The sequence below is a fragment of the Mirounga angustirostris genome, unplaced genomic scaffold (assembly GCF_029215605.1).
Source record: "Mirounga angustirostris isolate CCGP_5_RB_7025 unplaced genomic scaffold, mMirAng1.0.hap1 SCAF_1, whole genome shotgun sequence".
In the NCBI taxonomy this organism is placed as follows: Eukaryota; Metazoa; Chordata; class Mammalia; order Carnivora; family Phocidae; genus Mirounga; species Mirounga angustirostris.
In genome coordinates, this window is record NW_026991709.1 from 154,554,073 (window position 1) to 154,567,743 (window position 13,671).

General features: G+C 46.7%; 1 long non-coding RNA gene across 2 annotated transcripts in view; it reads right to left on the minus strand.

The window, feature by feature from the left end:
• Positions 1–319: 319 nt before the first annotated feature.
• Positions 320–13,671, minus strand: part of LOC129045449 (uncharacterized) — a 33,538-nt gene continuing 20,186 nt past the window's right edge. The window contains exons 1-3 of one of the 2 annotated variants that reach the window (XR_008505200.2): positions 8,989–9,260; positions 7,265–7,399; positions 320–1,674 (exon numbers count right to left, since the gene is read on the minus strand). This is a non-coding gene — a long non-coding RNA (uncharacterized LOC129045449). Of the gene's footprint in view, positions 1,675–7,264; positions 7,400–8,988; positions 9,261–13,671 lie in introns of those variants that run through there. The other variant, XR_010411316.1, reaches the window with a different exon arrangement.

Below are 13,671 nucleotides of genomic sequence, written 5' to 3' on the forward strand. Positions count from 1 at the left end.
TGCCAAAACCCCAACCAACCACTGAGTCTAACGTCTGAGTTGTAACTTCTCCAATTCAACAGAACTCTGTGATGAAACATATTAATAAAGAATAAACTCTCGCTACTTCTCCCAAATAGGTTCTGAGCCCTTAGTTTATCCTTGGCGCACTCTGGATGCTCCTGGGGTGGATATTCACTCACTCATTCTCATGCTCAGCTGCTGAAGATACAAAGATGGTAATACCCTCAAGTAGCTTGGATTAAAGAGAGGAGTGTGACTTGTAAATGAAACATTACAAGGCAGGGTAGTAAATACTACAAGAGCGTGGTGGGTTGGGGTGAAGGACACAGAGGGAAGGAAGGAGGAGGGGGTCTCAGCCCAACCGGGAGGAAGGAAACATGGGAGGTTGGCAAGGGTTAAAACCCCGTTCACCCTGTCCAGTGGCTGAATCAAACCATGATGCAGTCAGATGGGAAAGCTCCAGCCCACATCCCTGCCTTCTCCCCGAGAGCAGAATTGTCTGCAGAGCCCAAATACACCCCATTGTCATAAGCGTGTGCTTGGGCTGTGAGCAGGGAGACCAGAGGAGTATGGGCACCACTCGCAGCCCCAGCCCCCTGGTTGCTTACCAGTGGCTCCTTTTCCTGATCGGTTTCTCACTGGTTGGTTGGTCAGCTCCAAAGCCCAGCACCTGCTTCTCGGTACAATCACCCTGATAGACACTTCCAAACCTCCCTTCTACCACAGAATCCTGTCCATTAAAGTACTTTCAATTGAGCAAGGAAAGACTCAGAATAAATCCCTGTTTATATAAGCAACAGTTCAACAACTGCAGGCCTTCACATGCAGCCCAGGTAATTCTACTCATACCCACAGCATGGCCCACCTTTGATAATTCATTCATTTGAAACGATTTATTCTGCCAGGCCCTGACTCAAATGCTCCCCACATCGTGTTACCGATGATTGATAATTATGCGAGAATTTTTAGCCTCAGTGGTAATAAAGAACATAACAATGAACTGCTGTTTTTCACCTGTCAAATTAACAATGCTTCGTTTTAAAGAAAACAATGTGGAGCCTGTGAGATGGGTACCTATAGCACCATCATTAGTAAGAGCACCTGGGACATCTTTCTGGAAAGCAATTTGACAGTGTGCATCAGAACTAAATGTTAAAACTGATTAAACAGTTTATTCTAAGGAAGTTATTGGGGGTTTAGACAAATATTCATACCAGATACTATTTATTAAGCACATACCATGTGCTGTGCATCAAATACAAATGCATACATCAAATACATACAAATTATCTCCTCTAGCAGCCAGGATGTTCACCAACACATTGTTTTTAATGACAAAAAATCAGAAACAAGTGACATTGCAATAATAAAGAATGCTTAAACAAATTAGAATGAGTCCACAGAACATAATACTATGCATGAAAAACTGTTTTTTTAAAAGAATTTTGAATGCTGCAGGAAATGCTCTTATATATGCAGTAAGATTTTAATTTATAAAATACATATAATAAACATATGTGCATTAAAAATAACAAAGAGATGAGCGTCTGCCTTTGGCTCAGGTCATGATCCTGGGGTCCTGGGATCGAGCCCCGTGTCGGGCTCCCTGTTTAGCGAGGAGCCGGCTTCTTCTTCTCCCTCTGCCTGCCGTTCCCCCTGCTTGTGCTCTCTCTGTCAAATAAATTTAAAAAAATCTTTAAAAATAAATAAAAATAACAAAGAGAAATAAGCCAAAATGCTATGAAGTAGAATGGGAACTTTCATTTTTTATGCTTTCTGTATTTTCCTATTTTTCTGCAATTGGCATGTAACCCTTTTATAATGAAAAGGTTATAAAGATTAGAACACACAGGTGACTTCCCCTTGGGTATAAGGAACTCCTTATCTCATTGTTCCTCCAGACAGCTGCCTCCTGGTCCAGTCCTGGTGAGTCATCCACCTCGTCTGCTTTTTGTTTTCTCTTTGCAAAATGGACATGATAATCCTGGCCTTTCCACCTCATGTGGTAGTTCTATGTCGCCGTTAAAACCCCAGGTGAATGCTAATCACTGGTATTACTAACACACTAACGCTTTCTGGGAGAGGTGATTCCCAGTGACTGTGACATCACCATTGCGACTCCATGAGGAAGGAATGGGCTCCTGGGACAGGGTTTCCCATGACGCCTCCTCGTCCCAGAAATCTTCCTCCTGCGTAGGTGTCCAGGAGGCGCCACAGGGGACTTGTCTATCCAGCAGCCACTGCGGCTCCCAAATGGCTGAAAGCTCGGCGGCAGACCACTGAGCCTCTAATCACACACTGCAGGTCGGCCGCGTTTCGGCTGAAGTTGCCTGGCGTCAGCTGGCTTGGGCCCCAGGCTGCAGTTTGGGGCCAGGTCTGTGCCACGTGGCTCTCATCCTCCAGGGACCAGCAAGCTAGCCAGGGCATGTTCTCCTGGCAACGGCAGAGGCGCAAGAGGTCACACCCAATCACACCAGCACATTTCACACTGCTGTATGCGTCACATCTGCTAAGATCCCCAGCCAAGCCCAAAGTCTCGGGGCAGAGAAGTGTTCCCTTCCAGAAACTGTAGGAGGATCTGCAAACTCACATGGCAAAGGGTGTGGATGCAGCCAAAGGTGGAGAATTGAGATCAGTGACTCGATGTGGTGCTAGAACGGTGGGGAGCTGTTAGCCCCCTGCCCATCCAGACCGAAGGAGCTGTGCCTACTCTATACCCCTTCTTCTCTCGTGAGCAATATTCATAGGGGGCCGGGCCTGGAGCGCGCTGGGGCTCTCACCTGGGCCACAGCACTGGCCAGCATGAAGGCAGGCCTCAATGCCATCCATCTGTTTTCCTCGTCCACTTTATTTCCAAACCTGCAGCCTGGAGCCATATTTTAAATGCTTTTTAATTGGCAGCATTCCTGCTTCTTGTGTTGCCATGGTTTTAAAAGGTTGTGTGTATTTTTATCATCTCAAGACCACATCTCAACCACTTCTCTGGTGTGTAAACATCTTTATGACTGGAGTCCTCCCTGGGAAGACCAAATGGATGTGTCCCCAGGCTGGCCTGGAAGGATCCATCTGATGGTGTGGTCTGTCTCCTGTGATGGGGGATCCACCCACCAGGACAGCACCAGAGGAAGGCAGGGAGTTGGGGGAGCTTTGGCAGATGTGCCTGATCAAGGCTGAGGAGATGCCTCCACAGAAATAGCAGAGACAATTGCAGAGACAGAGCCTAGTGTTGGGAGCTGGGAGGCAGCCGGCCATGCACCGGGCCTGGGCTTCAGGGTCCCAGTCTTAGTGGTGACGAACAAGGCCAGGCAGGAGGGCTGAAGGACCCAAGTGCAATCTGTGGCCCTGAAATATGGGGTCCAGCATAGACTAAGGGCCTCTCACCAGCAGGGAGCCTGGGTTAAGATGACTTCTTTTAAATGGAACCAGATGACTCGGCACAACTACAAAAGAGGAGTCTCCTTTTCCTTCTGAAAAGAAGCAAAGATGTAAGAGAAAAATTTGACCTGGTCTGTAATTCTGCCAAATAATGGCGGAAGCAACAAAGCTGTCCCTGTTGGGTTTACACCTGCCTCGCGAGAGCTCCCCGTCACTATCAAAAGCCAAGGGTTGAACCTCAGTCTCATTGTGAGAAAGATCATCAGATGCTGCCCCCAACACCTGACCAGCACTCCTCAGAACCATCAAGGCCATCGACAACAAGGAAGTCAGAGAAAGTGCCACAGCCGGGAGGATTTTAGGATCCTGAGGAGGAAATGCAATTTTTAGGATTTTAGGATTTTAGGAGGCCTGGGGGGGAAATGTAATGTGGTGTCCTGGATGGGATCCTGGAACAGAAAGAGACATTAGGTGAAAACCAAGGAAATCCAAATAAACTATGGACTTTTGTTAATAATGTATCAATATTAGTTCATTAATGAGTCCCGCATGGGGCTCCTCGCTCAGTGCAGGGTCTGCTTGGGATTCACTCTCTCCCTCTGGCCCTCCCTCTGCTTTCTAAATAAATAAACAAACAAACAAATAGATAAATAAAATCTTTAAAAACAAATTAGTTCATTAATTGTAACAAATGTACCAGCTGATGTAAGATGTTTATAAATACCGGAAATGGGGTATGGAATGTATTGGAACCTTCTGTACTATCTTAATTTTTCTGTGAACCTAAAACTGTTCTAAAAAATAAAGTCTATTTTTTTAAAAAAAATCAAGGGGCAAGAGCACATACTTGGAAGCCAGGTTGCCTTGGGTCCAATCCTGTCTGTCCTCACCTTGGGTAAGCCACTTCACCCTTCTGTGCCTTGGTTTCTTCATTGTAAAATGGGAATAATCACAGTAGCTCTGCTTGTCCTGGGGATTAAACTCTGGAAGAGTGCCTGGCACCAAGTAAGTGCTGCTAGTGTTTATTTAATACATAAAACTAAAGATGTGAGTCCACCTCACATGTTCTTTGAAACAAGAAGAGCACACATTAGCTGAGGTTTCTTTTTTCTTAAAAAGAAAAGAAAACAAGTGTTGGTGAGGATGTGGAGAAAAGGAACCCTTGTGCACTGTTGGTGGGAATGTAAATTGGTGCAGCCGCTGTGGAAAATAGTATGGAGATTTCTCGAAAAAAATATAAATAGAAATACTATACGATCCGGTAATTCCACTATTGGGTACTTACCCAGGGAAAACACTAACTCAAAAAGATATATGCACCCCTATGTTTACTGCAGTATTATTTACAATAGCCAAGACATGGAAGCAACTCAGGTGTTCATCAATAAACAAATGGATAAAGAAAATGTGACACACACACACACACACACACAGGAATATTATGCAGCCATAAGAAAGGATGAGATTGTGGCATTTGAGACAGCATGGATGGACCTAGAGGGTATTATGTTAAGTGAAATAAGTCAGGCTGAGAAAGACAAATACCATATGATTCCACTCATAAGTGGAATCTAAAAGAAAAATGGATAAACAAAAAGTAGAATCAGAACTATAAATACAGAGGACAAACTGATGGTTGCGGGGGGTGGGGGGGACAGTTGGGCAAAACAGGTGAAGGGGAGGGGGAGATACAGGCCTCCAGTTACAGAATGAGTAAATCACAGGAATAAAAAGCAGAGCATAAGGAATAGAGTCAGTGATATTGTAATAGGGATGTAATGCGACAGATGGTAGTTATACTTGTGGTGAGCATAGATAGCATCATGTATAAACTTGTCAAATCACTAAGTTGTACACCTGAAACTAGTGTAACATTATGTGTCAACTATACTCATATTAAAAAAAAAAAAAAGGAGCATGCTCAGGGCTCACTTTGGGCTCCGCTATCGGGTAAACCCTGCAACGTGCCCCCTCGCTGCAGCATGGCCTGAGTTCAGCTCCTCCTGCTCTTTCTCTTGAACATTTCCCATCCTTTGCCAGGTTCACAGGAGATGCCCCCATCTGGAAACCTCCACCAGAGTTGTTATCAGCAAAGGCAGATTCACTGCCTCCTTCTGTCCTCCCTCTTCCTTCAGCCCTGGGAACATCCTACTCAATCGGGGACCCAGCAATATTCCCAGACACCCCCAATCTCAGCACCCTCCCCCAGCCCCAGACCCGCCCAGCTGCCTCTCCTGTCCGCGTGGACACCCATCCAGCGCTGAGCACCTTGGGAAGGAAGGACACGTCACCACCCAACAGGATGCTTGGGAAACGCGTGTGTTCCTTATTGCTCAGGAAGAGGTCTCCCTCAAGAACAATCCTGAACTTTGTCCAAACGATTGAGAGCTTGACACGAGTCATCTTCCTGCGAGCATCTGAAAAAAGCCTGTGTCCAAGCAGAATCAGACGCACACATCTGCTGTTTCCTTCAGTCCAGAGCTCGGGTTCCTGGAGCTATTTCCTGCTTGTGCTCATGGCCACACTCCCCCTCTGGGGCCGTAGGTAAAAGGAAAGCCAAACACTGCTCCATCCAACGTGGCCGCCACTGAAAGTCTACAGCTACAGGTTGGGGCCGAATCTCCCAGTACTATTCCCTGGTGGGTTCCTCGACTCTCTACTGAAGAGGCCTGTTTTTGGCCCAAACTCTCGAGACACCAGCAAAGAGGGTTGTTCAGATGACCCTCATTTCACAGGTGAAGAAACCGAGACCTTCTGAAGACAACAGAAACTTTAGGCATGTTTCCTGTTTGGAGAAGGGGTTTCCATTTCCCATCCACCTTCTATCTGGGCTTAGCTCATTTTCTTTGCTTTTCTTTGCTCTCCATCATGCTGGTGTTTGGCAATGACCTACATAGACCACATGCCTAATAATAACATGGGCTTTATTAGCACCTAACATTCGAGAGCCTCTGGGGATTTGGCAAAAGCAATATTTACTAAATCATCTGCTTGTTGCAAACAAACTCTCACGCCTCTGGGGGCAGCCTTAAAGAGAAGAGGCTGCTGGCTGGGCGTACCTGACACAGCAGCCCCTTGACTTTTTCTCTTTTTCATTTTTTAATATGGAAATCCTGCCCCTGGCTAAGTTGCACAGGGTCGATATTTAACATATATAGGAACTAGTATGCTCAGGTATTGACCAGCCAGAATGGATGTCAGCCAGGGTACCCAACTAGGGCCCTACCCTCACCTCCGCCCCCTGTTGGCCAGGCAGTGCTCCTGAAGCTGCAGGATTAGGGGAAGGTCCAGCAAGTTCCAGGGAAGGAGTCTAGGTGGTCAGGGCAGCGGGACGATGGCTGTGCCACGTGATAGGGAAATAATTCAGTGTTTAACCAGCTGACTGCCAACCCTAAATGCACACATATTCTCAATTCCTAGAGAGTACAGATCCATACCACCCGGCTGGACATGGACTTACCCGTAAGCATACATGATGGTTGATTATGGCAGGCCAAGGAGCAGAGGTGTTTGGATTTAAGAACCTTGAGGATTTCATTTTAGTACATGCCACCTCCCCTATGGGCTACTGGAGCTGGAAGTGCAACTGGAGATGGGTTGGGTGAACAGATGTAGGAAGTGGGCGTCAGTGGCAAATGATAGCATGAGATGGTTGAAGCTGGAGAAGCCCAAGAGGGTCCCCAAGTCCAAAGGACAAGTGTGGAGTTAGACCTGAGAGACAGGACAATCGAGGCAGATGCTGGGAAGATCCTAGAGGGTCAAGAGGACCAGAGCATAATGAAGCAAGGGAGTCTAAAACCATCCCCTCAAAAACTCGACCATCCTTGCCATGGGAAGCTTAGCTGTGGTTCAGTGTAAGGAAGGGGTAGAGCTACTCAGTACTTACCTCATAACCTGCTTGTGAAAAGATTTTCCCGAGTGTTTGCAGCTAGCTCGCATAGCAAGTTCCTTCTAGAAAAGTTGTTCCAGGTGCCAAAGCTGATCCATCAGAGACCTTCCTCATTTGAAGGGCTACTTCCCACTGGGAAAAAGCATGATTTGGATGAGTGATCCTTTCCATCAGAGTCCAAATTCTTTATGACTTTGGCAGTACAGAAATTCTAACATAGTCATTTTCAAAGTGGGCTGGAAGGCCACTGGTGGGATTCATGAATTCTCTCATGGATGCAAATTGCTCTCCAAACATGTGAGTCCTTACTTCTGCTTGTCTGAGTGAATGCCACACAATCCTCCAACTGTCGTTTATGAAGAACTCATCGCTTCTTACCAGTAACTTATTAAGTGAATCACTAAGGATGACTGAATTTGGAATTTGCAAATCCAAATTAGTGTGTGACTAGAATACTTTTACTCTGCATTCTATCCCAGACCCCATCGTCCATGCCACATGGATGGCAATTTTCAAAGCTCCTGCTGGGCATGCATCACTGTGCATGGCCAGAATGCCCCCACTTAGGAGGACACAAGCTCTGTTACTGCTTTCATCAGTTGTTGCTACTATGTTATCCATGTACTACAGTTGGTTGCAGATTATCTGATCTTCTCTCCAGTGTTTAGGATTCCATATTCATCCCATTGGTAGTTGGGGCCCGTAATTATCTAATAACTAGATTGGAAGAAATGCCTACATTGTGGTTCAGATAGGAATCGTCGATGCCCCTACTGCAAAAGCAAGCGTTTACGCAACACCACCCCTCTCCCTAAAACGCAAGCTACTTGTACAGTGATACTTTGTGCAGTGACACTATTGCAAACAAGTCATATCTTTTTTCCATTGGAAAGTATGAAAGGGTAGAATCGGTGCAGAGTGAGGTCTATCGCCCCACTTAAGTGGCTTGGAGTAAAAAAATGTCTAAAGGTTATTGCTCCCCTCGGGGAAGGTTTTCTAAGTGTAATTTTATTTTTTTAATAGATTTTAAATTCCTGTGACTCAAAAGTCAACACAATCCTAAAAGGCAGAATTGAGACATTTCATTCCCACTGCTGCCCAGTCTACATGGACCCTCCACCCCACACACTAGAAGTCACCACTGTATTTGTTTCTTGTAAACCCTTCAGTGTGGCTTTATGCAAATAGAGAGTATTTTCTCCAAAAAAGAGGTTTTAAATATTTCACTAATGCACAGAGCTCCCCTGCCCTCACATTAAAAGCTAATGTTAAATAAGGTAGATACATTCAGAAGTGACCCCAGGAGACTGAAATTGTCTCTGAGGTTTATCTTCCTATGAGTGTCAGCAGCAGTGACCTTTTTAAAATATACCTGGCTCTTGGGAAAACAATAGAATAGTTTTTCTCTGGGGGCGCCTGGGTGGCTCAGTTGGTTAAGCGACTGCCTTCGGCTCAGGTCATGATCCTGGAGTCCCTGGATCGAGTCCCGCATCGGGCTCTCTGCTCGGCAGGGAGTCTGCTTCTCCCTCTGACCCTCCCCCCTCTCATGTGCTCTCTCTCTCTCATTCTCTCTGTCAAATAAATAAATAAAATCTTTAAAAAAAAAAAAAAAAAAAAAGAATAGTTTTTCTCTGGCTCCCTGGTTCCTCTGCTTCCTCCTGTGTCAACAACCTCCCCAAGGGTCTCTGACAAAGGCTCACCTCCACCTCCAACAAACTCACCTGTCTAGGGGCCCATCACATCAGTGCGTGGGGATAGGTGAATGGATTGTCCTGCGTACAATATTCAAGGAAGAAATGGCTGGCTGGCTCAAATCAAGTTTCTTCCAACTGGAAACAGTCCTTTCAAAATTGATCCAGTGGAGAAACTTGATTCTGGAGCATGTCCCAAGCGTGCAATATCCAGCCTATTTATGGAGTGTGTATCATGTGCCAAGTGTTATGGCAGGTGCCAGGAGGAAGGGTGAGCAGGCACAGTTTCTGCCCTCATGGGTCTCACAGCCTAGGGAGAGGTACAAGACATTGTTATAAGAGCCTTGAGGAGGGGCCCCAAGCTAGGGTGGAGAACTCAGAGGCTTCACAGGGGAGGCCTCATCAAAACTGTGATAAGAGGGGCAAGAAGGCTCAGCCAGACGGGGGTGGGGGGGGGTGGGGGGGAGGGGGGGGCCTGAGGTGACATTACATGCTGAGGCCTCGGCATGAGTAAACCAGTCCCATTCCTCCTCTCCAACTGGAACCTTGTGGAGAAAATCCTGGTGATCGAAGGAGTGACTTTAATGGAGGTATAGGGGCAGCAGGAGTTGGAGGTGTTTGGGAGAGGGTGGGGGTGTGGAAGCCCTCACATCACAACACTCGTCCTACTCTGTGCCAGGGCAGTCGGGGGGGGGGGGGTGGCGGTGGTAGCAGCCAACAGTCAGGAAATTAAATGCCTTCTCTCCTGAGGACCCTCAAGTTTATTCCAGGTACTTCATATTGCTTTAGAAACCTCAGAAAATGTCATAGCAATGGTAACTTCCAGGGAAAGGCCTCAAAATGTCCATGAGTCAGAAGGTGAATCAATCAGGTTCCCAACAGAAAAGCAGATGGCACATTCACAGCAGGATGACCTGGGGAGGGGTTATTTATAAAAGTGTGTGGGGGGGCACAACCAGTGGTACAGTGGCTGGGGCCTCACCACTTTTAGGCCCAAAGGAAGGAGATTGGGGGTAGGTACCAGAATTTGCAGGGAGAGGGTGTCTTGGTAGGCTCCTGGGTCTTGAGAGGAGCAGTGGCCTTTAGCAGAGGTGATCTTGCAGAGAGAGAGCCAAGGGGCATAAATTCCTCAACCTCACTCTCTTTCCTTCTGGCAGGCCTCCCACATAGCTGAAGCCAGCCCTAGGAGAGGACACAGGGCCTGCCAATATGGTGCTGGACACAGAGCAGTGTGGGGCAAAGATCCGGAGGGGCATAGGTGGCAAGAAGACAGAAGGAAACCCACCAAGGCCTCGCTTGACTCAGGGCAGTGGGAGACTGGACAAGCTTTTTTCTCTTCTTCATGCTTTTCTCTGCTTTTCTAATATTCTCAAAATGAGCACATGTGACTCCGGGAATTGCAGAAACTATGATTTTTAGATTTAAAAGGCCCAAGCACCAACCACATCAACAACCATAACAGCAACAAGGAATGTGGACCAAGGAGGCCCCACTGGGCAGTACAAATGCCTTTATTAATTAGAGCAGAAAAGGGAGGCCTCACAAAAAATTCTTTCCCAGTTTGAACAGCCAGCTGACGCTTTCCCACAGGATACTGACCACAGAGAGAGCAAATGCAACTTGCATTCTCAACTAAGTCCTTGGGAAGAAGAGTCACTGGGCTCTGAAGAAAGTGACACCCAAGCCCATCTTGCTTCTCTGAAGTGAAGCTTGTGTAGAGGGAGGGCGTCATAGGGGAAGCCACTCAGCATTCCAGGGACATGGGTTCAGTCCCCAGCTCAGCCACTTCATTGTGGGGGGACCTCAAGCAGCAGACTGTGAGTGCTGCCTCAGCTCCTCCCCTCCTGAAGGCACTGTGAGGGCCCCCGGCCTTGCTAATTGCCAGAACTTCTGCAAATATTAACTTGCAAATGAAGGAGAGGAGGGCACAGAAGATAAAAGCCACCACAAAAGGCAAAACCAAATGTCCCAACTGCTCCCTCTTTCATGGCCCACAACATCTAGGAGGCCTGCAGCACCAATGGCCCTTGGACAGAAAGAACACACCTTCAGCTTGGGTGAATGGAGGAGAAACCCATGAGCCAGAGGCAGATGCAATTGAGTCCTCTATGTTCCATCAGATGGCCTTTCTATCTTCTCTTGTTTCTCTGCCTTCTTCACTCCTCAGCTCCCTGGACTCAGGGAGCCCAGACCCTGACCAGGAGTTCTCTTGTGCAGCTCTCTCCCTACCTTCAGGGTGGAGGTATACCCTCAGGTTTGGGGCTTTCAGAGACTTCAGAGGACAGAACCTATGATGCCCACCTTTCTCTTACTGCCTCAGCCACCTTTGGCTGTGCAATTTCAGTGTGGGATTGTACTAAAAGTCCCCTGTCCCTTGAGGAAGGGACAAGATGGATGAGGCCAATGGAAACCCTATCTCACCACATGAGAAAAATCATGGCTGAAGAGGGTGTGAGAAGGAGGCAAGCCAAGGTGATGGAAAATTCACAATAAAGACTGCATGAAGCCTGAAAATGTGTTCACATTTTGTTATAGTCCTCAATCTCTTTGACATGCAACACACTCACAGCTAGAGCCTGAAGGTTTTAAGGCCAAAGGGAAATGAAGGGGCCAAGGAAAACTCTTGTTAGATGCTAGACCCTCCTCAGACCCTCTCACCTCTCATGACTTCCACTACAGCCGGGAGAGAAGAGAAGGAGCCATATGCCAGGCCCTCTTGATACTTGAAGGCATTGCACCTGTCTTCCTCCCTAGTTTAAATAATATAAGCCGACCCCCAGCATTTTTGGTACTGAGAAAGGGTGGGTGCTGGACACAGGGACTTCAGGAAGAGAACAAGGTCTGAAAATGGAGCACTTGTCCTTCCTGCAGGATGGGGCTGTGGCTAAAAGTATGGATTTGGAGGTCAGATTGAGAAGGTCCAAAGCCCATCCCCTCTGCCTCCTGTCACCACTTGGGCCCTCTGATCTACCACTATAAATAGGATAACCAGGCCTTAAGTGCTTCCTAAGGTGATGCAATGTAAAATACACAAGACCAACTTGGACACATCCTTGTCTTAAAAAATTGACCCTGAAACTAATCAAGCCTCTGGATCTCTTTAACAGTTTACAGAAAATATAGGGATTGAAGAAGAAATTAAGCAACACTATAAAGACACAATCAGCTCAATCCAGAATGTGGGATGTTCTATAAGATAAATGACCTAGCAAATCAACAAATCAACAGCATGGAAAAGGGAAGAAAAGATACACGAAAACAATGGATCGTGGATCACCACATCAAAAACTAATGATGTACTCTATGGTGACTAACATAAAATAATAAAATTTAAAGATTTATTTATTTAAAAAAAAAAAGAGTAGAAATTTTAAAGAATAAGAAAGACCCAAGAGGGGAGCCTGGGTGGCTCAGTCGGTTAAGAGTCTGCCTTCGGCTCAGGTCATGATCTCAGGGTCCTGGGATCGAGTCCCGCATCGGGCTCCCTGCCTCAGTGGGGAGCCTGCTTCTCCCTCTACCTGCCCCCCACTCCGGCTTGTGCTCTCTCTCTCTCACTCACTCTCCCTCAAATAAATAAAATCTTAAAAAAAAAAAGACCCAAGAGAGAGGAATATCAAAAGAAATGTGTGAGCCTTGTTTGGGTCCTGATTTGAAAATAGAACAAGACAAGACAAAACAAAACAACCCTAAAGAGACATCTTTAAGAGAACTGATCTAATATTAAGGAATGACTGTTAATTTTGTAAGAGTGAATAATGGTGTGGTAGTTATATTTCTAAGAAGTCCTTACCAATTACAGATGCAGCCTGAAGTATTTATGGCTGAAATGACACGGTGTCCGGGATTCACAGAGTCAGGGAGTAACAGGGGACAGAGTTAAATGGTTGGAGCTGGGCGATGAGTGCCTGAGTTTTCATCATACCCTTCTGCCTACATTGTGTATTCTCTGGAAGTTTTTATAGTAAAACCTTTCATGAAGTCACCATTATATGGCTACAAGTCATGTCCGCTGCTGGATCAGACACCTTTGGTGCCACCTCAGCATCTGTTGGGCTGACCAGGGCTTGCATCCATGGCTGGGGGGTAGTTCCCTGCAGCTTTGACCTGCTTCACTTCCAGAATGAGCCACGGGTCTCTCTGACTTGTGGCAGCGGATGCCGGCTTGAGCCTGCTCAGCACATCCCGCACCCCGCCAGGAGGAGCCCCCAAGTGCAGGGGAGTTAGCGTCCCGTGAGCATAAGTCCAGGTGCCTTGCTTTAAAGGTGCATAAACTGGGACTGTGTGAAGGGAAGGGACACCTTCATGACAGCTGGTTGGTGACAGAGCTGGACCAGGGGTTCTGTCTTGATGGTTCCCACAGCACCCAGCGGAGGGCTTTGCCTGCAGCAGGCTCTCAATAAGGATGTTTTGCATGATTAAATAGAGACCATAACAACACAACACAATTAACAATAGAAGGTTCTAAAACTAGGTCTTTTTTTTTTCCATATGACTGATTTTAAGACCCCGAAGTATTATTTGAGAAAATGAGTACTTGTGAAGGAAGACGGTCTCTTGTGCTCCAGCAATACACTTCCACATCGGTGGTAAAACACCGAGCTTACTGTCTCTTAGCTCTACCTTCAACATGACAAGCCCAAGTGTCCACGCGGGTAGGCGTACCTGCAAACAGGTGTGTGTGTGCTCCATATTGCTGGAGATAAAAATAGCTCA